Source organism: Hyperolius riggenbachi, chromosome 4 (assembly GCF_040937935.1).
Source record: "Hyperolius riggenbachi isolate aHypRig1 chromosome 4, aHypRig1.pri, whole genome shotgun sequence".
Lineage (NCBI taxonomy): Eukaryota > Metazoa > Chordata > Amphibia > Anura > Hyperoliidae > Hyperolius > Hyperolius riggenbachi.
The window spans coordinates 431,230,066-431,258,028 of NC_090649.1; the positions used below are offsets into that span (position 1 = coordinate 431,230,066).

Sequence of the window (27,963 nt, forward strand, 5' to 3'; positions counted from 1 at the left end):
ACACCAACATTCCAAATACGGAGTTGGTACAAAATACAGAATTGGCAATTACAGTGACAAAATTAGTATGAATAAATGTATAACAAATTCTCAACCTTTTGTACCCTGGAGGAACCTTGCAAATAATTTTTGGATCTCAAGGAACTCCTGCAATTATTTTGTAGGAGGCATTGTCTTTAAAAGCAGGTGAGGCTGTTAATTTCACTACCTCCTATTACAGTGCCCCTCATTATACTTTCTTCTTATTCTAGTACTTTTTATCAGTGAGCTCATTATTCTGACCCCCAGTTTAGTGCTTCTTTTTACAGTACCCTCTTTTAGGGGTGCTCGGATACCCCTTTTCAAAATCCGGATTGGATCTGGATCCGGATACCCAGATATCCGATGCAGTTCAAAATTTTCTGATTCGGATCCGAATTGGATATCCGACCTCTGTATCCGAGGTATCCGGGCAAATTCAGATATCTGGATAGAAAAAACGGAAGTGGCCTTTAAATAGCTTTAAAAACTTTTTTAGGGTATATGAGGCATGTAGCATAATTATTTTTTAAAGGAGAACACTAATTGACGATGTGGGGACTTAAAATCCCCCCCCCCCTCAAAAAAATGGCTGCCAATTAACATCAGGACTAGGTTCCAGACAGCGGTCGTGCAGCCCACATTGTGTCCAAAGTCCAACTGCACAAGTGGGACATGACAGTTTTCAGCCCAGACATCTCGAAAAAATTGCGCAGCAATTGTGTTTTGGGTTAAATATAGGTGGTATCAGTGGCCTGTGGCACCCTGGCGGCTGGAGCAGCAAAGGCAGCAGGAGCAGGGCAATGCAGCAGCAGCAGGTGTAACGTCTGCTAGGAGCATGCCGAACGTGGCACATGGCACTTGGCACTTGGCACGTGGCACTTTGCACGTAGCACTTTGCATGTGGCACTTTGCACGTGCCACGTGCAAAGTGCCACATGCAAAGTGCTACGTGCCACGTGTAAAGTGCCACGTGCCACGTGCAAAGTGCCACGTGCCACATGCAAAGTGCCACGTGCCACACGCAAAGTGGAAAGTGCCATGTGCAAAGTGCCACATGCAAAGTGCAATGTGCAACGTGAAAGTGCCACATGCAAAGTGCCACGTGCCCTGTGCAAAGTGCCACGTGCAAAGTGCCAAGTGCAAAGCGCAAAGTGCAAAGTGACACGTCACGTGGCACTTTGCACGTGGCTGTTTGCACATGGCACTTGTCACGTGCAGTGCCACATGACACGTGCCACGTGACAAGTGCAAAGTGCCACGTGCAAAGTGCCACGTGCCAAGTGCAAAGTGCCACGTGACACCTGTCACGTGACACGTGACACCTGCCACGTGCAAAGTGCCACGTGCAAAGGGCCAAGTGCCACATGCCAAGTGCCATGTGCTGAGTGACAGTCAGAAAGCAGAGGAGAAGACACTAACTGTCACACTGGCACTGCTCAGCAGCACAGCAGTTCTGTAGTAAGCTAACACAGTAGTACTACTACTCTAACAACTACTAGCACTGACTGCAGTACTACAGTACTAACTACACAATAACACAGTAATCCTATTCCCTAATCCCTAACCTATACTGTAGCTAGCTAAGGCTAATAGCTGGCCAGCAGGCAGCAGCTGGCCTGGTCTGCGCACAGAGCACACAGAGACACATAGCAGCTGCAGCAGCCCTGCAGCACACACTCTGACTGTCACACAATGAAATCAAGCTAATTAACAATACAATAATAGTGTAGTGATAGTGAAGGGGTTAATCACCAAACAGCTTTAGGTTTATCACGGTGTACAGCACTTGCTAGGCCAGCAGCACTGGAGCACACACTCTGATTGTCACTCACTGAATGAAATCAAGCTAGCTAGTCTAATTAACAATATAACAATAGTGTAGTGATAGTGAAGGGGTTAATAACTGAACAGCTTTAGGTTTATCACTGTGTAAGCACTTGCTAGGCCAGCAGCACTGGAGCATGTCTCTCAGTGAGCATTCACAAGCAAGGGACGATACGTCTCATCATGGCAGCCCTCCTTATTATACAGGGGGGCTGGTCAGTGTTCCTTTCTGTGATTGGGTGCCAGGGTTTAGGCTGGGAGCCCTCTGATTGGCTCAATGAGGTCAGGTGGGGCTGGCCAGGGTTCCCCTCTGTGATTGGTTGCTAGGGCTTCTGCTGGAAGCCCTCTGATTGGCTCAATGAAGTTCTGGACCTCTTACAGTATCTCAAGAGTCGGATTTCTCTGGATATCCGCCGGATATCCGCATTGCCAGCCAATTATCCGCAGATAGCTATCCGGATTTTGGCCCAGGTATCCGGAATACGAATCTGGTGGGATAGCTGAAAAAAGGGCGGATATCCGGGTTACCCAGATATTCGGAATCCGGATGAGCACCACTGCCCTCTATTATTATGTGCTCTATCATACGTCCCCCACGATGGGGGAAAATGCCAAAGAACCCCTGCAGAGCACTCAAGAAACCCTGGTTGAGAAAGCCTGATCTAATGGAATGGGGGGGGGGCAAGAGTTGAGGTAGTGTAAAATATTCATACCTAGAGGCATGGTGCTCTAGGTTATCTTTATCTTTAGGTTTGCTTTAAGCAGCATCACAAAGTCAATTTAGCAGAGTAATGTTAAGTGCACTTTCCCATATCCAATATCAGCTTCTCCTAGTGTCAATATTAACTCATACAGGATACAGAAATCCCCTTCCAATTTTCTAGCTAACCTATTCTATAATCGCTCAGCTGTATTTGATGATGTCAACAGGTTCTCTTTTTTAAAACAATATTCTGCTTATTCTCCTGACCGGAGATCTTCTTTGAAGAGATAAAAAAATAAAATACAGAAATGAATCTGGTAGAGAACATGCTTGTGTGAAAGCCTCGTTAGATTATCTAAACACAGGCATGCCTGGAAATATTGAGGGACACGATGATACATACATGGTGCCATTTATTTCCAAGCAGGCTTCTTAATCCTGTTATTCATAAACGTCCAAAGCAGTGGAGTATATTTCTCTGCTATTCACTCCCCTACTGAAAGGCTTTGTCCCGCTGATCCGCACGGAGCAGCAGCTGCCAAGGTTCCGCCTTTACATTTATAATCTTATTAAAAAGCGTGCCATTATCATCCTGATACAAGCAACAATGACAAGGACGGCTATCAGCTGGCAGGTGCCTCTCTCCGGCATACCATAGTGGGATCAGCGTCCTCCTCGCTGGGGCTTGTTACGGGCAGACGTTAGTGTCAGGCCACTGTCGTTTCGCTATACATTGTACTTGTGTTATTGATGTTTAATGAATGCTTTGAGAGTGCTCTGAGATGGCGGAGGTGGCGTAAGCCATTTGTGGCACAAGCGCTAAACGAGACAAGCGTGAAATAAAGGCTGATGTGGCAGGTGTATTAGGTTAAAGGCATCACACGTATAATCTCTATTCATGAGTTTCTAGTGGCGAGGCCTTCACACTGGCAGATGAAAGACAATGCAGGCCCGGATGGTGCCACCACAACAGACGATAAAAGGAAAAGGAACATTCTTCATAGGTTTAATGTCACAGTGCTTAAAGGTCTTATAGGCTACACTTGCGATCTTCAATTTTCTTTCCATCAAGTTCTCATGAATCTGTTGCAGCCGGTTCTTAAACTTCACCGACTGTACGCTTTTCAGCCAAACCTAAAACTAGTCTTAGAGCTGGCTTTAAATATCATTAAAATAATTAATATACATAATTCTGCTTGGCTGTATTACTTTGACATTTTACTGTTATTTACAATAATTATTCAAAGCAATCCTTGTCCTAGCTGATGTGTTGCGTTGAGTTGCTTCCCAATTTGCAAATGGGACACAACTCAACGCAGCTCAATGCAACAAGTAGGTGGGGGAGGTTAGTGATAGATGTAGGTAGGAATAGAATAGTGCTAGGAGTAGGTGGGGGAGGTTAGTGTAAGGCATAGGTAGGGGTAGGATAGAGCTAGAAGTAGGTGGGGAGGTTAGAGTTAGACACAGGTTGGGGTAGGATAGTGCTAGGACTAGGAGGGGGAGGTTAGTGTTAGGCATAGGCAGGTTTAGCATAGAGCTAGAAATACTGTAGGTGGGATAGTGCTAGGAGTAGGTGGGAGGGTTAGTGTTAGGCATAGGTAAGGATAGGATAATGCTAGGAGTAGGTGTGGGAGGTTAGTGTTAGGCATAGATAGGGGTATGCCACACTGCTACTGCAGCCTAATGAAAGTCTATGGGAAAGTTCATACTTCCGTCCCTACCATGCCGGAAGTGTCCGATTTAACGCTAATGCATACCTATGTTACCGCGCGGCTCCTGTGGTAATCTGCGTAGGCTGGAGAGACATGTTAGTCTATGGCGTTGTGACGTCGCGGCATGCATGCGTGGAAGCGTATTTTTACAATACGCCTCCGTGCACTTCCACAGACCAAAACAGGAAGTGACAGCATGTGCATCACTTCCTGTTTGGCCGGATGCCAGGCATGGAACACCGTGTACTAACGCGGTGTTCCCTGAAGGCCTGCTTTTGGCAGTGCGATGCGGTGTGGAGGGCGCGCTGCAACGCTAGCGCCAATTTGTAGTGTGAAACCAGCCTCAGGCATTGGTAGGGGAGGGCTAGAGTGGGAATTAGGTTACAGTAAGGGATGTAGGTATAATTGTTGATACTATCAGAGATTGGGGATAGTACAATATCATTAAAATTACCAATATTTTACTACCAATATTCAATATTCTACTACTACAAGGTAATAGAAACATTAGAATGAGGCATAGTGAGCAGAGTGAATTATTCAATGTACTTCGTAAGGTACTGAAAATGTGTCAGTACTATAAAAACAAAATAAAGGTAGAGTCTTAACTGCGCTGTACATTTTTAAATAATACTATCTAAAGGGGCACTATGGCGAAAAATTGTAAAATGTAAAATATGTGCAAACATAGACGAATGAGAAGTACGTTTTTTTCCAGAATAAAATGAGCCATAACAAACTTTTCTCCTATGTTGCTGTGTCACTTGCAGTAGGTAGTAGAAATCTGAAAAAAGCGACGTTTTTGACTAGTCCATCTCTTCCTAGGGGATTCTCAGCAAGGTTTTTATTCTTTATAAAGATAATCCCTAAAAAGGATTTAAACAATGATGCTGGCCAGCTTCCCTGCTCGCTACACAGTTTTTTGGCAGTTGGACAGAGCAACTTCAATTCACTAAGTGCTTTTGAAAATAAATAAATCCCGGAGAATCTCCTATGAACAGATGAACTAGTCCAAAACCTGTCGCTTCTGTCAGATTTCTATTACGTTGACAGCAACATAGGAAAAAAGTAATTTATGGCTCATTTTACTCTGGAAAAAATGCACTTCTTATTTGTATATGTTTGCACATATTTTACATTTTAAAAATTTTCGCCATTGTGCCCCTTTAAAGAAAATCTGAAGTTAAAAGAAAACTACTCACCTAAGGAGAGGGAAGGCTCTGAGTCCTATAAAATCTCGCCTTTCCTCCTACGGTTCCAGCGCTAGATCCCCCCTTTGCAGTCTCCGACAGATGGGTCAGAGACTGCTCACTTCCGCCGATGTGACAGACTTCAGCAGTCTTCGGAAGCCCAAGTGCTCCCAAAGATGGCCGCTCCATACTGCGCATGTACGAGCAAGCATTCTTGCACACTCGTGCATGCGTTATACAGGTTGGCCAACTTTGGAAGCACTCGGGCTCCCAAAGACTGCTGAAGTCTGTCACATCAGCGGAAGTGAGCAGTCTCTGACCCATCTGTCGGAGACTGCAAAGGGGGGATCCAGCGCTGAAACTCGGGGACCATAGAAGGAATAGTAAGGCTCTATAGGACCCAAAACCTTCCCTTTCCGTATCTGTTTTTTTTTTGTGTGTTTTTTTAGCTTCAGATTTTCTTTAAGCCATAATCAGTCACAGAAAAATGTATGATTTGGATTTATTTAGAAAGAATGTCACTGCCTCGTGCCAGTTAACAGGAAAGAGAATTTGCTCTGGACTTTATAGACGTTGGTCTTTGGTTGGAGCCTAAAACGTGTCAGAAGCTGTGTTATTTTCCTTTTTGGCAAAACACAATTAGGCTGTGGTGAACGTCAGCATAAAACACACTTAGGAAAGTTACCAGGGGAGGACCACCAAGGAGGAAAATATGTCTAACCTGCCTAAAACGACATTCAGCTTTAATAACCGAGAAAGAAAGCAATTTTACGTAGTAGGAGAGATACTAAATCCAACTTACCAAAAAGAAATAACTGTCTACATAGAAATTAATCCCAACATCAAATTCTGGTTACTCTGAGGGGGACATCAATCAGTTCCTCCATCTAAGTGAAGTTATTATTCGGAATGGCTGGAACCAATTTGCATGCTTTCAAGTTGTGTCTAGACATTAATAAGTGCTACACGCATGCGGCAGTTCCATGCCAGTATCTTACTAAATCCAATTCAGAAAAATAAATTCTTACAACTGTTCCTTCCGCGCATATTTAACACCAATAAAAAGGTGACATCTTTGCAGCCGTAACAGATCCAAAACACGTCCGTAAATGTTGTGTTTATTATAGAGCAGCAGTGTTGTTTTATGTGCCGTTTTACATTAAAAGTACATTTTGTTACCATGATGTAAGAATACGCTTTCTTTGTTTTAACAAATTGCATTGCTATGTTATTTGTTTCCTAATTTTTAGTACTCTGTGGCTTGGAATGAGCTGTTATAAAGGCCTTTTAGACATGTACTTCACACTTCTGATTAAAGTGCGATATAATGCATTAACCATTTTTATTTTCAAACAACAAAACAAACAAAAAAAAAACAAATAAAAAAAGTTGCAAGCATATAATAAAATATAAAAGTGGATCCAGTATCAGCATGCTATTGCGTCACAACGTGTTTCGCCGATCTGACGAAGGCGGAGATTGGCAAAGCTCGTTGTGATGCAATCGCACACTGACACCGGATCCACCTCTCAGCTGGCTCCTCTCCCGGTAGACCTGAGTACTCCAATTTACACCCACGCTGCTGGCCACGGGTGGAGTAGGACTAGGGACTAGGCACCACTGGAGGAAAATCCTTGATTTTATTAAATGTCCGCAACTTTTACATTCTAGTAAGTGCAATATGGTTTTATGATTAAAAGTAAAAAAAGGTTAATGCATGATAGCAGCGATGAGCGAAAATGCAAAAATTCTTTTTGCCGAATTTTCGCCGAAAAAAGTAGTAATTTCTTTTCGACAGGCGAATTTTCGATCTAATATTTTTGCGTTAGTTTTCGCCTAATGTCTGTTATTTTCGTGTTAAATTCGTAGTTCATCGCGTATGTATTTCCGCGTAGTCGTAGTACCGCTATGCGAAGCTTCGCCCGCTACGCGTAGTTGACGTATGTATTGCGAAGTCAACTACGCGTGCGGTAACTGCGTCTATACGGATCATTGCGCATGCGCAGAAATATTATTGGCCTTCTATGCGTATACAATTCTGCATTGTAAGGTGGAATGTACGCATGTATTAGTTCACCCATGCGCATATTTAGCGGATTATTGCGGAAATATTTCCACATAAGGGCATAAGCGTCCGCATACAGCGAAGTGTCTGTAATTTTCGCTGCTGGTCGAAAACGCTTATATTTCTAAAGATTTTCTTCGAAAACGGTATTTTCAATGCGAAAATGACTTGGGCGAAAATTCGCAAGCAACACTGCACGATAGCGCACTCCTTGTTCTCCTTCTTAGATCCCCATCATTGAGCCACAGTATTGAAGCTGCGCTTGTTGCTACCTCATAAATTGTTCCTGTTGGTCCATTTGTGCTGTAGCGCCGATATCTTACTGTACTGATACTTCTGATTAAACAGTGATGTGGGGAGCGGTGAGCAGAACCTGCTGGCATTGGCGTAATGATAGGGAAGAAGCCCCTTCAACTGCCCAGAAGTGTGAGGGGCCCCAACGTCTTACCGTCCTATCCTCCCGATCAGGTGTTGTTGTGGCCAGACTTGTTGGGGGGTTTTGGGGGGGGGGGGGGGTGCCCACACTGGCAGATGGGTCCCCTGGTTGTGGGGATCACCAAGGGGGAGGAAGAAAGGGGTTTGAACATAAGATGAACCCCATCAAAGTTTTGCTGGATTCCTGAACTTTAGATACAATCGTGCCTGCTACCATCCACTTGTTAAGGGGGAAGCAATGGGCAATGGCCAAAGTCTATCACATCATGTCACATGTCATCTTGTGTATCTTCAGGGGCGTAGCAATAGGGGGTGCAGAGCACATTCAAAAAGGTCCGCACTGTGACCCAAGAGCCTAGGCGCTCCCCCAGGGACCCAATGCCGGCCACAATGGGGGAGAGCCCGGCTTATGAATTTTAGGGGGGGATGTGGGTCTCTCGCCTGTCCTGAAGGACGGAGTTAGATTCTCTAGTCGACGGGCCCCTACTTTGGGACACATCCTTTCCCCTAGCCTGTTCTCCTCTGGTGCTACAAAGGACACCTGGCTGACAGTAAAAGGGTCTTTTAAATGCGGGACGGCTACGTGTAAATACTGCCATTTACATAATAAAACCAAAACGGCTGTCTCTGTCTCTAATGGCCATACTTACAACCTTAAGCAGTTCATTAATTGTGGCACCCGTCACGTAGTTTATCTCATTGACTGTACCTATTGTTCCGTCCAATACGTTGGGTGTTCCACCAGGCCCTTGAGACAGGGAGTAGCCGAACACTACCTAGGGGCAGGGTGGTCCACCACGAACATTTCAAACGTGGCGAGACACTTTAGAGACGTACACGGGGGGGACATGACAGGCTTCCGTTTTCAGGGAGTAGAAAGAGTTACCTTACCAAGAAGGGGGGGGTGATTTATACAAAATTCTTCTTAAAAGAGAGGCCATGTGGATATACCGCCTGGGGACTAGATTGCCCCATGGCCTTAATGCCAGGTGGGACTTAGCTCTTATCACCCAGTAACCAGCATGTTTCCCCCCCCCTTTCCCCCCCTTTCCCCCCCCCCCCCCCCAACCTTAGACAGTCGCTTCTGCTGTGTAGCTCCATACGCATTTTTGATCATTCCGCTGTTCTTTATGTCTTTTTAATTTCCTGTTCATTGCATTTTATGTAATTTTATCAATTCTTGCATTTAGCAAATTTCCCTGTAATAGGTGTATACTCATGAATACCTGTTTTAATTTGCATTGTAAGACCACCTCCATTTCCACCTCCATTTTGGGGGTGGAGCTTTTGAGTGTTGGAACAGGATATCCTCCTATATATAGGAGGTTTTGTCATTTCTTTAACCAGCTATGATTAAGAGCTGAGATAGCTCGAAACATGTCAGCATATGTGCATTTTTACACTGGATACGTCCTAAATAAAGACAATTACTGGGAATCCTGGATTGGTGCGGACCTTTTTGAATGTGTACTGTGGGCTTTGCTGACCTGGTCGTGCACATCCAGTGAATGGTGGGTAGAGCGGTGTGTACACTCACTTCAGGGGGTGCAGAGGTTGCGACCGCATCGGGGCCCTCCCTGAACTTCAGTATTAGCTCTCTATTGGTCCTGTGCTCACAAAAATCACTTCTATAGATACTATGAATAGGGGTAATCATTAACAAACTGTTCTCCATCCCCTTCTTGCACCTCTGACACTGTAGTTGCCATTGGCAGGTTTTCGTGCACCGTATCAATTATTATGTATACAGTGCTAGGGGGGCCCCATTGTAAAACTTGCATCGGGGCCCACAGCTCCTAAGCTACGCCATTGTGTATCCTTGAAAAGAAAATAAATATGGTAGCCTCCATATACCTCTCAGGTCACTTGTCTTTTCAGTTAGTTATACTTGAGTGATCTTCCCACTCTGCTTTCCACTGTATGCTCAAATTGTCCGCTCACTCATGTTTATGTCATGTTTATGTCAGCATTTGTTTGCAAGAAAAACACACAACACTCTATTGTCTGTATTCTATTTGCATGGCAGAGACCTTCCAATATGTCCAGGCAGGTTATTCCAATATTTAGGTTGGACATATGCTGTAAAGCATGACAATGGTTAGTTAAAGCACAACACCTGACAGAGAGATTACGACCTGGCACCTGGTCACAGTATTGTCCTATAGATGTAGGTGTGATTGCCACTCATTGTGTGTTTATTGGTTGCTACATTTTGTTTCTGTTGACGCCTTTTGATCCATGCTGGGGGTCCATTAATGTCCCTGAAAAGTATCCCCTTCCTGGTTCTGAAATTATAATTGTTTGCAAGTTTCCTGCTCTAGGTAATATGTTCATTGACACCAAGCAATTAATATCACTGCCGGGCTGTTAAAGGGACCTGACACAGGAGATTAACAGGAACCTTTAGGATGACCTCTCTGAGGAACTCCCACAGACGATATCAAGTAACACACTTGCGCTGCTGCTCCCTCGGCAAGTCTGCCTATGATCAGTGAATGAGTGAATGCGTATTAAAAATGCTAAGCTTACTAAGGACACCAATGCTCAGTTGCTGCATTACTGTAAAACATTTATGCTGGATACACACGGTGCGTTCCCACACTCGATTTCCCGTCCGATTATTTCCGACATGTCCGATTCGCAAGAAGGGGATGGGAAAGTGTTTAATAATGATTACTACTATTTAAAGCAACTATAGAAGTGATTATTACCAACACAGGGCCAATAGAGAGCTAATATTGTGCTTGAGAGCGGGCCCCTCGAGGCCCCTCTGACCTAAGGGCCCCCGATGTGGCTGCTCCCTCTGCAACCCCTATTGCTACACCACTGCCTCTCTGTCTCCTATTCTCAAACTAACCTTTGCCTCTTTTAATGTCAAACAGCCGAGCGCAATCAGGTTTACTCTACTGTGCAGGAGTGAGCCATATGCGACTGTGCCGCAAGGGGGGGTCCCGATCGGGCTCAACTATTTCTGCCAGAACCCAAGGGGAGAGGCGCTACTGCGCATGTGCGCAGCAGCAATAGTAAATATTGTTTCCCCGCTGAATCTCCTCTACTGAGGAGGTAGGGGGAAGCCTCTTTAGGATCCAGAGAGGCTTCTCCCTCCAGAGGTAAGTACCCCAGGGGCTTTTTTTTTTTTTTACAAATTCTCTTTAATCCTTGTACACATGCTAGATGGTTGTCGACCAAGGAGTCCAGTTAGGGTCACTTATGCCAAGAATCTAACATGTGTATAGCAGCCCCCAACCCCTCACTCCCCCTATACATTGGAGGGAAAACCAGACTGGCAGAAATTCTCGGTTGCATGCAGTCCGAGCCTATATTTTTCTCCTACTCACTCGACCTGCTCCGTGCAAGTCTGTTGTGCACAACACCATAAAAGTTTTCCTGGCAGCATACAACTTCTGAGAGCAGAGGGGGATAAAAAAAGGTCAATAGTTCATGTATTTTGATTTAGGGACAATTATTAGGCTACCACTGAGCAGAGACAACAAAACATTCACTCTACTTTGTAAATGTTTAAATATAAAATAAAACCATGGGATATCTAAAAAATATCATTTTTAGGAGTAGGAAAATAAATACAATTGTTTATCTCATCAGTTTCTTTTCACCTCAGGTTCACTTTAACTGGCCTTCAGAGGGGCTCACAGCCCAATCCCTATCATGGTCATATGTCTATATCGTGATGTGTATGTATCATAGTCTAGGGCTAATTTTAAGGGGAAGCCTTATCTGTATGTTTTTGGGATGCGGGAGGAAACCAGAGTGCCCAGAGTAACCCCACACAGACACGGGGAGAACATACAAACTCTGTGCAGATAGTGCCCTGGCTGGGATTTGAACCGGGGACCCAGTGCTGCAAGGCGAGAGTTCTAAACACTACACCACCGTGCTGCTGGAAAAAGTTGAGAATCATAGTTTAAATACACTTTTTTGTTATTATATGGCTTCACGCTGTAGAGGTTCTCAATTTCTGAACTATTTGGCACCCTATATTAGATTACACATAAAGCCAACACTGTTTTTAATATGGCCGGAGATTAAATATTATATTTAAGTGTGCTGTCAGATTGTAGCTGAAGATACGATCTACACTTTCCACCGTAGTGTTCATAAAATGTTCATGCGCTCATTTGTCTTGACTTTTCATTACAAGTCATACCATTTTCCTGGATCAATGATGTCTCAACTGGCCGATGAATAATTTAAGCTGTATCAGTTACTACAGTTGAAAACAGGGCATGTATTTCAAGTAAGTACTTCTCAGCTTGACAGTCCACGGATCATGAGTTCATATCAAAATATTCACTATTCCTATGCAAAAACACGAGGCAATGAAGCACGGAGAGAGGACAGTCAGTCAAACAGAATTTCCAACATTGCTGTATATTATTCATGGTTTGCTTTTCATAGGAAAAATGAATGAGGCAAGTATACACTGAACTGGAGTTTATTAATTTGTATTTATATATTATTGGCTAGTATATTGGCAAACACAAGGGTACAGTATAGTTAGACTAGCAGATCGGCTATTGGTTGCTGACCAGCTAGTTCTCCTATTAGCAGCCAATGGACTTGCTTTGTGCTTCAGTCACTTGGGCACTGGAGGGTTGGTGTTAGGCATTAATAATGTCAGGTATTTAGAGGGAAAGATAGTGTGAGAATACGTACTCCCTTTTTGGCCAATATCGATTTAGTAAATCAGGCTGTTTGTTTTGTGTTGAATGAAATAAAATGCCTTATGGTGTCCATGTACTGCTCAAGAACGGCTGTTATGCTACCTGTACCCAAGCCAGAGGCATATCTACAGGGGTGCAGGTATGGCATATGCCACGGGTGCCACTTTCTGGGGGCAAGGATAGCACCCTTGTTGTTCTCCATACAGAACCTAGTTTTCATCTGGGGGACATTCTGCTGCCGGGTTACATCTTTTTGGGTACAAGCTGCCTGCTATTTGTGAGATACAGTATGTATAGGCTGACCTATTGCGATTTTCCATTGTTACGGGCCATGCTTCACCTCAACTTGGACACAACCAATTCAACCAAGACTAAATATTTGGAGGGTACACCCCCTTCCCAGGGGGCTGATTTCAGTGTTTGCCATAGGCGCTAATTTCCTTAAATATGCCACTGAGTCCCCAGCTGGGCACCTTGCCCATGTGTGTGTTCCTTTCCATGCCTTTCTAACCAACACTTTATGGCATTCATTGGACACAAGTGCATGCCCGTGCTGTATTACACAGGACCTGACACTTCCTGGCAGCAGGTTATGCATGGTCACCTGCATAATAGATTTTAGGTTAAATCTTCTCCACCTCTGCTTGGCAGAATCAGTGCAGGAACCAGGTAACTCAGTCCCAGAGGCAGCAGAGATAGAAAAAGTGGGACTTCACTTCGCAAAATGACCCAAGTGAGATATAAACCTTTATTAGATCAGATAAAACCAGTGCACCAAGTTTGCCGACATGTTTGGGGCACACAATGGTCCTTAATCACAGCATCAATGACCATAGCATGCTATGAATAGGGACCAGTGAGTTTCTGAAACAGGTCGGCAAACTTGGTGTATTGGTTTTATCTGATCTAATAAAGGTTTCTATCTCACTTGAGGGATTTTGCAGAACCAAGATTATTCTATTTCTGTCACCAGCACACACATTGGAGTGTGCCACGGTGTGTTAGGGCATTTCCAAATCTGCCATCATCTTACAGAACAGTTAAGGTGCCCATACATCTACCAGTTTTGGCCGCTGATTGACCTATAGACAGATCTCTCTCTGATCTAATCTGATCGGAGAGAGATCTATTGGCCGTCATAAACCACAGGCCGATTCTGACCAATTTCAAATTAAAAATTTTTGAAATCGGCCTCGTGACACCGACTTGTCGCCTTGCCACCTCCCACTCCCAGCTGCTGTCCCCTCTAGTGTACAATGCACTAAAAGATGCATCTGGACACAACGGCAGGCAGCGGAGAGGTAAAGTATTAATGCATGGGCGGGAGGGAGTTGGGGGTGGTACATTTACACTGGGGGGGCAGTGGCTGGGGTTTTCCATAGGATTCTTCGTTTGATTATAGCACGCCATTACTGCCGCACACCCAATAGCATGTTGGCCTGTCATTTTGCACAGAGTCCAATCGATACAGTTGACCAATTTTGTGCCAAAATTGGTCGACTCGTCGATCGGGCTAGCTTTTGGTGCCACCGATTTTCATCTGTTTCAATAATAACTATCAAATCAGATGGTCATTCGCCGGCCCAATCTATAGATGTATGGCCATCTTTATTCTGTGTCTGAATCCTTTTTTCACACAAACAATCCATAATTAAAAAAAGATAAGAACTTGAGCACAGTTGTAACGTAGACCGTGACTGACTCCACTGTGGCTAACTACTACTAATTCTTGTTGCAGAATTACTTTGGGTTACCCACTTTCATGTTATAAAATCATCTCAGTCTGTTATTTGTAAATATATACATTTTAGTTTTCTTAAAAAAACAAGTGACACACATGCTAACGTAGAAATTAAAAAAACACATATATAAGTAGATAAATACTAGTTCTTACTTACATAACAGATGTATTGCACTATCCACATTATGATTCCTGTAAACATTAAAACGGAAAAGCAAAGAGTCCTATTCTAGGCAGTTTCCATCTTTGTTACCTTTGACCTCCTGACATATCTTCCTCCCTCACACTTTTTCTCCTCTTGCTAATTGTGTATTTGTTACCCACCCTCCTCCCATAGTCTTCAGACACTCCCACTGAGGTCTATACTAGGAAGTGCACTGTCTTATGTCCTTAGAAGGAGGGGGAAATAAAGGGAAGAAGAGGAATATATTATAGATAAAAAGACCCCCAGCATGCAACTATTTGGCAATGGCAATTAAAGGGCCAGTGCTCCTAAGGTCTGTGATAACTCTAAACCATAACAGCAGAAAAAGTTTTGAATGCAGGATTAGCATATTTATCACTTAATACACTAAGACCAGTTGCTGTTGAAATTTGATTTTTATGGTGACAATCCTGCTTGAACCAGGAGTGAAAAATCTGTGCTTCACTGCTCCTGTTATCGCACATGCCACTTTAATTATCTGACCCAGACAATGTCTACTTGGTGGAAAGCAGAACATTGCTAGGCTCAGAATATCCATCGCTAAGGAGAGTAGAGGAGGGAAAGAAGCCAATGACCTCCCTGTGTGGGTAATATCACTAGTCCATACAGCAAAACTGGTTGCAGAGGATGGCCGAGAGAGGCTCACACAAACATAGGATTGTTGTCCGATCCAACCACAAGTAGTCAGGATGGGTTGATAATCATATAATGTCCGTATGAGCCTTCACATTTGTCTCTGCTAAAAACATTCTTTGGGGCTGATAGTTCATCTGCCTGGATCACATAAATCTGTCTTATCCACCCATTTTCACAGAACAGACATCTATTAAACCTCTGTCCAGACTTCTGGGTGGTGAAATGCTAATGTGGAGTCAGTGGGAGAGTGACAGGTTGCATGCTTTATTATGGAGATTCCATTGAGTGTATGGAGGGTTATTTAGCTAACCTTGGGTCAAACCATGATTCAGCCTCAGAGCAAAAAGGCATTCAGCTGGTTTATCATGCTGGACACATTGCTGTGAACTCAGCCTGGGTTTCTGTATTGCAAACAAACCTGCAATTTGTGAATTGACCCTCCGAAAGGCAAAATGAGCTGTTCTAAATTTTATGTTTGGCTTCCTTACCTATGTAAACTCCACAGGGTCCACCTGTCCTCTGATGATTGTTATACAGTCTCTAGTGTTTGCATACACTCTGTCACTTCTGTAGAGCTTTTGTACTTGTTTAAAGCCTGAAATGGGTACATGTGATGCTGAAAAGGGAAGGAACTTAGATTAATATTACAGCAACAAATGCAAGATCCTATTTTAACAGTATAAGCATCTCATGGGAAATATGCACAAAACAACACAAGGAAGAGACTGCAGAGGCAAGAAAAATAACAATTCTATTGTACTTTTCCCCTAGTGGACTCAACGCTCTTGAGCTGCAGCCATTAGAAACGCGCTCAGTAGGCAGTGTGAGGGAGTCTAGCCCAAGGACTCTTTACTGAATAGGTGCTGGTTTACTGAACAGAAAGATACAAGATTCAAACTAACGTCACCTGTGCCTGAGGCAACACCCTTAAAGTGGATCCGAGATGAACTTTTACTCATTGCATAATTGTGTTCCTTTCCTATTGTTTATAGGGCAGTCCTCAAGCCAAATACTTTTTTGTTTTAATACTCTAATTCCCTATAAACTAAACAAGGTACGCCCACAGGTTTTCAGAGAGCAAAGGCTCGTGGGAGCTCAGTCTGGGCAGGAGGAGGGGGAGGTGTTACTAGCCATTGATTTCAGAGGCATATGGGAGGAGGGAGGAGGAGGGGGGATTAGGTTTTTTTTCACAGGCTGAGTGCTCAAGATGCAGATAAGCCTGCCTCTGTGTAATGTTTACAAACAACATGGCTGCTGTCATTGTATCACAGGAAGAAATGATCATATTCTATTAAAGCTGTTTGCAGCTAGATTTGCTGTGTAAACTATCTAAACTTTAGATTAGTTATATAGACAAGTTACTTGTTATAGTTAGTTTTTCATCTTGGATCCGCTTTAAAGGGACCCTGAGCTCAGGCTAAAACAGAAAATTTGGACTTACCTGGGGTTTCCACCAGCCCCCGTAGCCTATGTGGTCCCTCGGCATCCTCCTGGCGCCCCTCCCGGTCCTGCTGGCAGCTCTGTTAATCAGTGATTTCGGTTAGGTGGCTCTCAAGACTGAACCGCACATGCGCAGGATTCTCAGGCCGGCATGATGACGTATGATGTATAGCGTGCGCGGCGGGGCCCACACGGGCTGATTTCAGGCCAAACTCGCCGGTTAATGGAGCCACCAGTGGGCCTGAGAGGAGCTAGGAGGATGCCGGGGGACCTTGCAGGCTGGGGGGGCTGAAGGAAGCCCCAGGTAAGTCCAAACTGTGTTTTTTAACCTGAGCTCATGGTCCCTTTAACCATTACACTTTTCAGGCACTCAAAAAGCAACAGCTGTAATTATAAAGGAGCTAGTACAATACGCTGATATCATCAGAAGGTGCTAAAATAATTACGGCTTTTACTAATATGAAGTGACATAGAGCCTAATGCACTATATGTTGGTAAAGTTGTCGTGCGCAGGTAGCGCAGCCAATTTTACCACGTTAACGGGTTAGCATTAATAAGAAAAAGACACCGAGAGCCCAATATGGTGTAGTATGCTCAGGACAATAGTGGACAATGTAATGTGAGAAGGTTATACTCACAAACAAGGGTTACCGCTGAGGCAACCACTGTGAATGCAGGTGAGGAGATTAGACCTGTCCTCACTCAGGGTTAAGAAGTCGCTCTCCGTAGATAGAAGAAAGGTAGGGGTGGGTCCCCCTTCCACCAAGGGTGGACACTATAATGACTTTGATGAACAGAGGCGCCAGCAGAATAAAAACAACAATTAAAAGTTTTAAAATATGCTGGGGAGGCAGTGGTGGACTTACTTCCGAAAGCAGACTAGACTACTTGTCTGACATAAATAAACACTTTATTAGTACCCCAATAGATGCAACGCGTTTCGCAGGACCAAGCCCGCTTCATCAGGCAATAAAACAGGGGACAAAACAGTAGCTCTCAGGTAGCACATATAGCGCCTCTGGGATTAGCATTAATAGTATTATTATTATTAATTTATAGAGTGCCAACATATTCTGTGGTGCTGTACAAAGTAAGAAACGAACATGGGGTACATAATTCAGACGAATTGAAATACACCAATATACAGAATTGATACAAAATACAGAATTAATGACAGTGACAACAACATGAATAAAATGTATAATGAATTCCAACACACAAAAGAAGGACAGAGTCCTGCCCTGCGTGGCTTAATGCGTTCACCCAGTAGTAGTACCGATGGTATAGTGCATGTTGCTCATAATCTATTAAACTATGGCTATGTTTGCAAAGCCATATATATCAGGTTCTGCTTGGTTTGATGCACACACCTTTCTCTTGCTGTGAATCTATTAAACTATGTTGTGAATATGCCTAAAGGATAGCCAAGGCGGGGATAAAAGTAGTTGTACTTACTCTTCAAGTCTATTAGGGTCTCTTGGAGTCTTTCCAATCCCCTCAGTCTGCCGCTGTCCCCTCCAAAAGCATTCTGCACATGTACTTAAACTGTGCATGCGCATGACACGCCCGCCAACGGGACTGCACATTTCGCAGTTAGGGATTTTTTGGAGGTGTACAGCGGCACACTGGAGGGCATCAGAAGATATCTGGGACAATCAGTGGGATATCTGTGAAAAAAGGTGGCCAATCAGAGGTTTTGTACCAAGGAATTTGGGTGCCGGTGGTGCTGTGGTAAAATCGGCGCATCATAAACCATAATGTTGATTGTAGCTATAGCGGCCCCCTGGGGGTAATTTGGGTTCCCTGGCCACCCAATGAAAAGATTGTGACTATAGCGGCAACCTGGGGGTATTTTGGGTTCCCTGGCCACCCAATGAAAAGATCGTAATAACATGGCCGGCACCTGAGTATTTAGTAGTAAAAGCAGCACAAATATCGGTGGGGATTTTGGCGCCATGGGTGAACAATAAAATTATCATAATTAGGCAGCCGGCACCTGAGCATTTAGTGGAGAAGGTGGCATGGATATCATCGAGGATTGCAGTGGGAGGGGGGGGGGGGGTCGGTTAGAGTTAGGCAACAGTGGGGGGGGGGGGTTCGTTAGGGTTACGCTTCGTTGGTGGTGGGGGGTTAGTGGTTTCGTTGGAGTTAACGTTTCGTTGGTGGTGGGGTCGGTTAAGGTTAGGCATCAGTGGGGGGACAGTTAGGGTTAGGCATCAGTAGAGGGAGGGCTAATGTAAGAAAAGGGTTAGGGTTAGTGTTAAATATGGTCACATTTTTGTAGTGGTGGTAGTGGGGTAGGGTTAGGCATTTGTGGCGTGGTCAGTTCGCGTTAGGAATCTGTAGAGGGAGGAATCTGTAGAGGGAGGAATCTGTTCATGTGAGAACAGGGTTAGGTTTAGTGATAGTAAAATATCAGTAGCATTTACAGAGATTTTACTATTGGAAATAGCACTGCCCAATAGTAGAATATTGGTAATTTTACCGATATTCTACTAGTGGCTATCTCCCGCACTCAAATTACTTTTTTTTTACATGTACACATATTACACGAGTGTCACATCTTTACACACAGTTGCCTGCTGAGTTTCTGCATAAAAATGCTAAATTACATTTCATACCCTGAACATAGTTTTACAAGTAGGCCCTGAAATGTTAAGTAAGATGGTCTTCCTGTTGTCACATTTCAGCAAGGCTTGGTGTACAGAGGCATCAGGCAAACAGCAGTATAACTCAATGGGTCTAGATGCAGAAGTGAGCGCCTCTGTTTCTAGACCCATTGAGTTATACTTCTGCATCTAGACCCACTGAGTTATACTCCCGTTTGCCTGATGAAGCAGGACCACACCTGCGAAACGCGTTGCACTAAGTGGAGTTAATTAAAACGTTTTTTGTATTGATATATTGTGACTCAATTGAGTTCTATATTTTTGAGGGAGGTAAGTCCACCTGAACATCCCCCTCTTTTAGACGGTTTTTAAACATTTTTATTCTACTCTGGCGCCTCTATACACCAAGCCTTGCTGAAATCTTGATTCCACCCTCGGTGGAGGGGTGCTACCCCGTTTCCTATCTACAGAGAGCGACATCTTAATAACCTGAGTGGGGTCAGGTTCTAATACTCCCCACCTGCACTTGAAGTGGTTGCCTATGGGTAACCCATGTTTGTGAGTATTTCTAAATATTTTGCTTTAAACCACAACCAACTTAACAATACTACACCATATTGGGCTCTCGATTTCTCTTTGTTCTTCCAAGCACACTCCTGTTGTCACATGGTCAGTCTCAGAGCACTTAAAGGAAATATTATGCCTTCTGCTCCCATTTAAAAGTATATCAGCAACAAGGAAACTCCAGTTAAAGGAGAGGTGAGAATGAGGAAATCCTATCTACTGGCATAATTATGCTGCTGTGTAAAAAGAAGGCTAAATTAGCATTTTTCTGTCATCTGCAGAAAACCACAACTGGCTTCAGATTGAAAAGGTCAATTTTAATTGTGTTAAATTACAAAATGACCTGTGCAGCAATTACACAGGTTATATCAATGTATTGCTTTAAACACGCTATACGTTATTGGCCATTCATTACAAAACAATCTTTTGTGCTTACAACAAAGAGTCTTTATGGCATATTATAAGCAGCGGACCTATGCTGTCAGTGTTACTTTGATTCCTCTGAAACACCCACAGCGGCAAGTTTGTCATCAAATCTGCTGGATAAATTCAGCTCCACCTGTTCTAAGGTTATCAGTAACCAGACTTTTTACTTGGAACACACCAAATTCACTGATATCACAGATTCACATCATAATATTATGTAAGACTACAGCGTGGATTCGCAGAGCTTTTCTCTTAAATCATCTCACCTTACATGCGTCACCACCAGGACTGGTTCTTCCATGAAGCAAGGTGAAACAGTTGCATCAGGCACAGAGATTACAAGGGCAGCATTTTTGTACTGTGTTTATACTAACAGCATGCAGTCAGAGTAGGAGGAGAAGTGAGAGGAGAGCGAGGTGAAGAGATCATCATTGGGGAAAAGCAGCTTGTTGTGCTGTGTGAGGAGTCTGACATTGAGTGAGGAGGGGAGAGGCAGGAGAGCAGCAGTGTTTTATTTGACTTGCACAGCAAAAGAAAGATGGTGGCACTTCTCTCCTGACTGAGGAGGAATGGAGTGGCTGAGGGTGAGCAGATTGTTTGCCACAGACTCACAGCCAGCCAGTGTGCTATTGTGTTGAGCTGCAGCATGTCATGTGAGAACATTAAATGAATGAAGAAATGAAGACTGAAGAAAGCAGAGTAAATTGTTCGGTGCTATGCGATTATTCCAAATCGGGGGGGGGGGGGGTGTCTAGAACCGGCCCTGGTCACTGCAACTATAAGGAGAGCTTATTCATGAGATAAACACATAAAGAAAGGTTATTTATAAGATGAAAAGATGAGCGGCTTATTCACAAAGCTTTTCAGTTGACAATGCCTCCACCACCTGTCTGGCCACCCCCAAATGCCAAAATACCCTCCCCCCCCCTTTCACTGCCCATGCAGTGTAACCTTTCACCTGACCCACTGGTGTGACACCTGAACTCATCCCCATCACCCCCGTATATGCCACTACTGTGACATCACACTCATACATGGTGTACATGGTGCTACACGGGTGTGATGGAGGATGAGTCCCGGTGTCGCACTAGCTGGATAGGTGAGAATTTACACTGCACACGGACATCGGGAGGAGGTACATTGTACACTTGGGGGTTATCGTGCGGTCACATACGTCATTTGTCTGCTTATTACACGCTGTTACTACCACTATGTACTCAATTGACCATGTTAAAGTGAAATTTTCCCAGATGATGGATACAATCTACCATTTTTGGCCCAAACTCAACATTTTCATAGATGGGACATGCTTGTTGAGGCACTGATTTTCTTCCAATTCCATAAAACTAGCGTATAGTCGTTCGGTACACAAAATCGCTAGATGTAAGGGCTCCTGAAGTTAAAGAGACATTGAAGCGAAAAAAAAAATAATATGATATAATGAATTGGTTGTGTACTATGAATAATTACTTGAAGATTAGCAGCAAAGAAAATATTCTCATATTTTTATTTTCAGGTATATAGTGTTTTTTCTAACATTGCATCATTCTATAATATGTGCAGATTACACAACACTCAGCATTCAAAATGATTCTTTCAGAGCAGCCTGTGAACTAATGACCTCTCCTCTGTCAGAGAAAAATAAATTTGTTCACTAACAGTTGAGATAATAAAAGTCAGAAGATAGCCCTCTCCACGACTTTGAAAGTCGTAGAGCTTAATGGCTTTTTTGCATAGAGATAACAACTGGAGTTTCTAAACTCTTCCTGTACTGGAAACAATTAGACTGATGTATCTGATCTTAATGTTTTATTTCTTAGCTGTACTACACATACAAATCATAATATCATAATTTTTTTTTCAATTCAGTGTCTCTTTAAGTCCTAGTACCTAGTAAAGATAAATCATGTGTTAAGATAGATGAAGGGAGATAAAATGTGAATTATTAAGAAAGGTGAGATATTATTTGAGGTTTTGTGAATAAATCCTAAGGAGTGATTAAGCGTGTGTTAAGAAAGATAAAAAAAAATAGATAATTTAGTAGATTAGCTTTGTGATTCAGCACCTACAATTCTATTATTTTCATGGCTCTCCAGCAGCTTGGTGATGCTAAAGTCCCAGGTCTTAACCCCCTCAGGACACTATATGAATGTAATTTCTGCGCTGTCCCTGCTTACCTCTCATGACTTGCAATATGTAGAGACATCAATTTGCAACAGTGAGGGGGATTCAGTGAAGCGTATTGCTTTCTGTGGAAAAAGTTGGTTCTACACAGATAAATACAAGGAAAATGCCCTGATTCCCTTTCCTGGAGAATAGTAGTCATTTTCTACATCGCCAATCTAGCTATATCATTTTCTCCCCCTTTTTTCTTTTTATTTAGTCCAAAAATTCAGTAGAGTTCAGCCCTTCGGCCCAGAGCAGAAGGACGTCCCGCCCTCTTCTCTTCAGGTTTTACGCCTTTCAATAAATCAAGGCTACTGATTTGTGGCAGGCCTCTGTTATCCCCTAATGCTCAGACAAACAGCATGTCTATTAGGGCCTATTCAATCTATTGCCGGGGATGGGAGGTGTGTGAGGCAAGCAAATGAGGCCTTCAGTCCTGAAAACACAAGTAAATCAATTAGAAAGGCAAGCATGAAGTCAATATTCATTGCATCAGGCAGGGATTGTGCCAACAATGAAATCATAATGAGGAGATTTACAAAGGCGGCACGTTTAATGATAGGTTCTTAAAAGAGCCACTGCTCTTGTGATGTGTAGATGTGACTGGCAAACATGCGCGGGGCATATGGGGGTTCTGCCTTTGGGAATTGGCCTTATCCCCACCATCTGTGCAGGGGGCAGAAGGCTCCATGACAAACTAAGGGAATCTCAACATTCCCATCAGCCCCGTGCTATACCAGGCCATGCTGCCTCATTCCAATTAACTAGACCCAGTCTGCTGTGAAAACACTACGTTATTTATACGAATTATATGAATTCTTCTTTTGAAAATTTGTGAATGTAGTATATTTTATTATTATTATTATTAACTTATAAAACGCCAACATATTCATTGGCGCTTTAAACAGTAAGAAACAAACATGGGGTACATAATAATATAAATAATGGTGTACATCAATATTCACAATACAGAATTGGATGGAGACAAAATACAGAATCGATACAAAATACAGAATTGGATGGAGACAAAATACAGAATTGGTAATTACAGTGACAAAAGTAACATGATGAATAAAATGTACAATAAATTCCAAGACACAAAAGAGGGGGCAGGAGGAGAGCCCTGCCCTTGTGAGCTTACAATCTAAAGGAGGGCGGCAGGGAAACAAGAGGTATGGTAGTATACAATAAACGTACCTAGAGGTAGTGGCCCATATGCAATTAACGTTTTCTCCTGAGTTTTCTCCTAGGTGATGTTTTCAAAATTGTCAAGCTCATACCCAAGGGAGCTGTTCATGGAAGGGTGAAAGGGAGGGGTTACAGTACACGCATGATACACATGGAAGTATGGAAGTGCTTTTGTATATGAAAGTGGAGCCACAACAAACTTGGCCTGGGGGCACAAAAAGTATAAATCCAGCCTTGATTATAGCATCAAAGAAATAGAAAATTATGTTTTTAGCAGTTGGCCCCTCTTCAAGAGTCCTGCAAATGAATGCCCACATTCTCTACCTAAATAATATCTCATCCCACAAATAGGTGGCTACATGCTTGAAGTTTGCTAAAAAAATGAATAACATTTGTTTTTTTACAATATTGAGGTAGGATGCGTGACATCATAGCCTAGGCTAAACGTTACTCGGAGGGCGGGGCTACCTACCAATACACAGCAATATACAGATACAGAAACTGGTTCTGATGCTGAAACCAAGATAATTTACATACAATTGGGTATGCTAAATTTACTGATAATTGGGTATGTACTATATGTCAATATGGTTGCTCTTTAACTGTTTAGAAATCAATTGCTTTCAACATATCTGATCAAATTACTTTGGATGGTGGTGGTGGTGGTAGTGATGGTGGTGGTGGTGATGATTATTATTATCTGTATAGTGTTCTGGTTAAGGGCTCTGCCTTCGACATGGGAGACCAGGGTTCAAATCCTGGTTAGGGTCAGTACCTATTCAGTAAGAAGTCCTTGGGCAAGACTCCCTAACGCTGTATGGTGGCCTCTTGAGCGCGCCCCAGTGGTTGCAGGTCTTGAGCAAATTGAGTCCGACAGGAGAAAAGCACTATACAAATGTTTAGATTATTATTTAATATTTATATAGAAATGGGCTCACAGTCTAATCCTTACCATAGGTATATAACCATCATAGTCTAGGGCAGTGATGGCTAACCTTGGCACTCCAGCTGTGACAAAACTACAAATCCCATCATGCCTCTGCCTACCCGAGTTATGCTTAGAGCTGTCAGCGTATTGCAATGCCTCATGGGACTTGTAGTCCCACCACAGCTGGGGTGCCAAGGTTACCCCATCACTGGTCTAGGGACGATTTTGGGGAAATAATTAACATATCTGTACGTTTATTGGAATGTGGGAGGAAACCATAGTGCACGTATGAAACCCACAGAGACATAGGGGGAACATACAAACTCCATGTGGATAGTGACCTTGCTGGTATTCGAATCAGGGACCCAGCGCTGCAAGGCAAGAGTGCTTATCCAACACACCACCATGCTGCCCATACTACACCACCTTTCTTTAGATTGATTTTGGTCAGTCTATTGATATAAAATGTGATCAGATAAGTTGGAAAATATACATACGTGTGAGTAGAGGCGGAAAAGAGAGGGATTCATGAACTACATCGAGTCGAGTTAGGGAGGGATTGATCAGGGTGCCTTATCTGGCCACTATCGACCAGCATATCTCTGACTTAAAGCCTCATACACATTCCAGGAAGAACTCAGCAGAGGCATCTGTTTAGTGCCATCTCAACAAATAATCTAGCTTGTGTACAGGTGTCCCCTGACGTCACTAAAAGTGAACCTCCAGGCTAAAAATCTACTTAGCAGCACTGAATAAGCTTGGTGTTTCTTAAACAGTTTCACAGCATCAGAACTTTATCTTTCTTATGCAAGCCTCATTTTTTGGACTGCACAGAACCTAAGCTCCGCCCATCAAAGAAAACTGCCTAGGCATTTTTTCCCTGATGCTGTGCAAAGCATGATGGTATTTCTGATGTTGTTGTTCTCGTTGCCTAGCAACTGGGAGGGGTGATCAGGACACAGGACAGTTGGAACTGTGTCTCATGCTCCCTGTCACCTCCTTTCAACCAAAAAGATGGCTGCCCTCATGAATCACAAACATTTGCCTGTTCTTTTAAAACAGGGTGGGTAAGAGATTATATTACCTATCTATTTTAATTAACATAACTAATGTAACTTAATGACAGTATGTTTGTGTAGGCTGAAGTTCCTCTTTAAGGCTGTCATTCAATTCAATGTATTTGTTATTGCCACACACTAGAATTTAGATCAAAATTTATTAGCAAGGTTTTCTTGCCAGGTACGAAAATAAACTGCAGTATTCTGCAAAGCTGTGATAAACAGTAACATGTAAAAAAATAATAATTACATATTTATACATGGCACCCTAACCTTTAGGGTTTAGCAATTATTTACCTTGCTAGCAAGAGGCACCATTACCGCATTCTCGGGCAATATTCCTATTTTCTATATATTAGTCCAGTAGTGGTGTTTATAGCGTATCATTACATTTTTATTTTTTTAAATAAATAAAGTAATTCTTCCAACAGTGCTGATAGCCAAAAACATTTTTAGCCAAATTGTTTAGTTAACTATTGGGAATTATGGCCTTTTTTATCAATAGCATAGAACCAGCCAACAGCAGGAAATCGCTGGCAAACATCACATAAATTGCAATAAATGGCCCAGCTCCTTGTATTTTCATTAAGACACAGGTGATTTCATAGGAACCTCTTAAAATATTTAAATGCTTCATTTTAAAGTTTGAAAGCAGTGAAGTCATGGCATATTTTGGACAGAATGCATATCGTATAAACAAATAATTCATCTCCATGTAAACGTAATCCCAAGAAATTAATATACAGGTAATTTAAATCCATTTTACAAAAAATAATTTAATAGATACGCTGTTTTGTTGTAACAAATGATTACATTGGGGATTAAAAGCACAAATATACATTTTATAGTCTAATAAAGCTCTACCAAAAATAACATTAAAACAAATGGTATAGTAATGTACCATAGATTTAGTTATATATCATGTACTTTAAAAAAAAAAGAGGAAGAAATTAAATTATGCTGTAAACTTAAAGGTACTTAAAGGGACAATGTAAGGGGGTCAGGGGAAAATGAGTTGAACTTACCCGGGGCTTCTAATGGTCCCCCGCAGACATCCTGTGCCCGCGCAGCCACTCACCGATGCTCCGGCCCCGCCTCCGGTTCACTTCTGGAATTTCACACTTTAAAGTCTGAAAACCACTGCGCCTGCTTTGCCGTGTCCTCACTCCCGCTGATGGCACCAGGAGCGTACTGCGCAGGCGCACTGGTTTTCAGACTTTAAAGTCTGAAATTCCAGAAGTGAACTGGAGGTGGGGCCAGAGCATCGGTGAGTAACTTCAACTAATTTTCCCCCGACCCCCTACAGTATCCCTTTAATGCCATTTACAACAAAGTCAACTGAACAGAATGTGTAATAAATGCCAATTTTACACAATATATGTGGTGTAGTGGTTAGCGCTTTCGCCTTGCAGCGCTGGGTCCCCGATTCGAATCCCAGCCAGGTCAACATCTGCAAGGAGTTTGTATGTTGTCCCTGTCTCTGTGTGGGTTTCCTCCGGGCACTCCGGTTTCCTCCCACATCCCCAAAAACATACAGATAAGTTAATTGGCCTTATACTATGATACATGCACTAGATGATAGATCTATAGGACTATGGTAGGGACTAGATTGTGAGACCCTCTGAGGGACAGTTAGTAGTGATGAGCGTAATGACCTAATTATGATTACGCGTAATTTGCAAAATTACGATTATGGCCGTAATTGAAATTTTGCAAATTACGCTAAATATTGCGTTTAATTTCATAATTATGATTGTTTTTCGTAATTATGATTGTTCACTTAATATATATAAATCAGAATATCGTGTTTAACATGGAAATTCGTCCGTTCTCAAAATTGTGTTCTAGTCCAGAGCCTCCTAATACATTTAAAGCAACAGCACTTGCAGGTACCTTTGCATTATCAGATATTGCAAGGCCCAAAACCAAGTGTCTCAGCATGCATGACCACTAAGTGCACCTTGGCAAAGAGCACTTGTCTTAGAAGTGGCTGCAGGTAGAGCCTCCTGATACATATAAAGCGACAGCATGTGCAAGGGCCTTTGCATTATCAGTAATTGCAATCAATGAGTGACTTTCCTGAGTTTAGTCATTACCTAAATGTGCATAATTACTAATAGAAATGAAATTACGTCCATTTTCCTAATTAAAAGAACTTTGTTTCGGTAGAAAATATGAAATTACGAAATTTTGTGTTAAACACGAATTTGCGCCGAAACTTGTAATTACGAAACTGACATTTCGCTTACGGAATTCCGAATTACGGTTTGTATGGACATTACGAATTTGTGTTGTAGATGCAAAATTCAGGTCCGTAATGAAGGAAACATGAAATTACGAAAATTTCGGCTCAACACTAACAGTGACAAG

The 27,963-nt window shown here is 42.8% G+C and overlaps 1 long non-coding RNA gene across 3 annotated transcripts in view; it reads left to right on the forward strand.

The window, feature by feature from the left end:
• Positions 1-12,176: 12,176 nt before the first annotated feature.
• The window catches only part of LOC137570922 (uncharacterized), a 53,542-nt gene continuing 37,755 nt past the window's right edge, over positions 12,177-27,963 (forward strand). For 2 of the 3 annotated variants that reach the window (XR_011031239.1, XR_011031238.1), the window contains exon 1: positions 12,215-12,380. This is a non-coding gene — a long non-coding RNA (uncharacterized lncRNA). The other variant, XR_011031240.1, reaches the window with a different exon arrangement.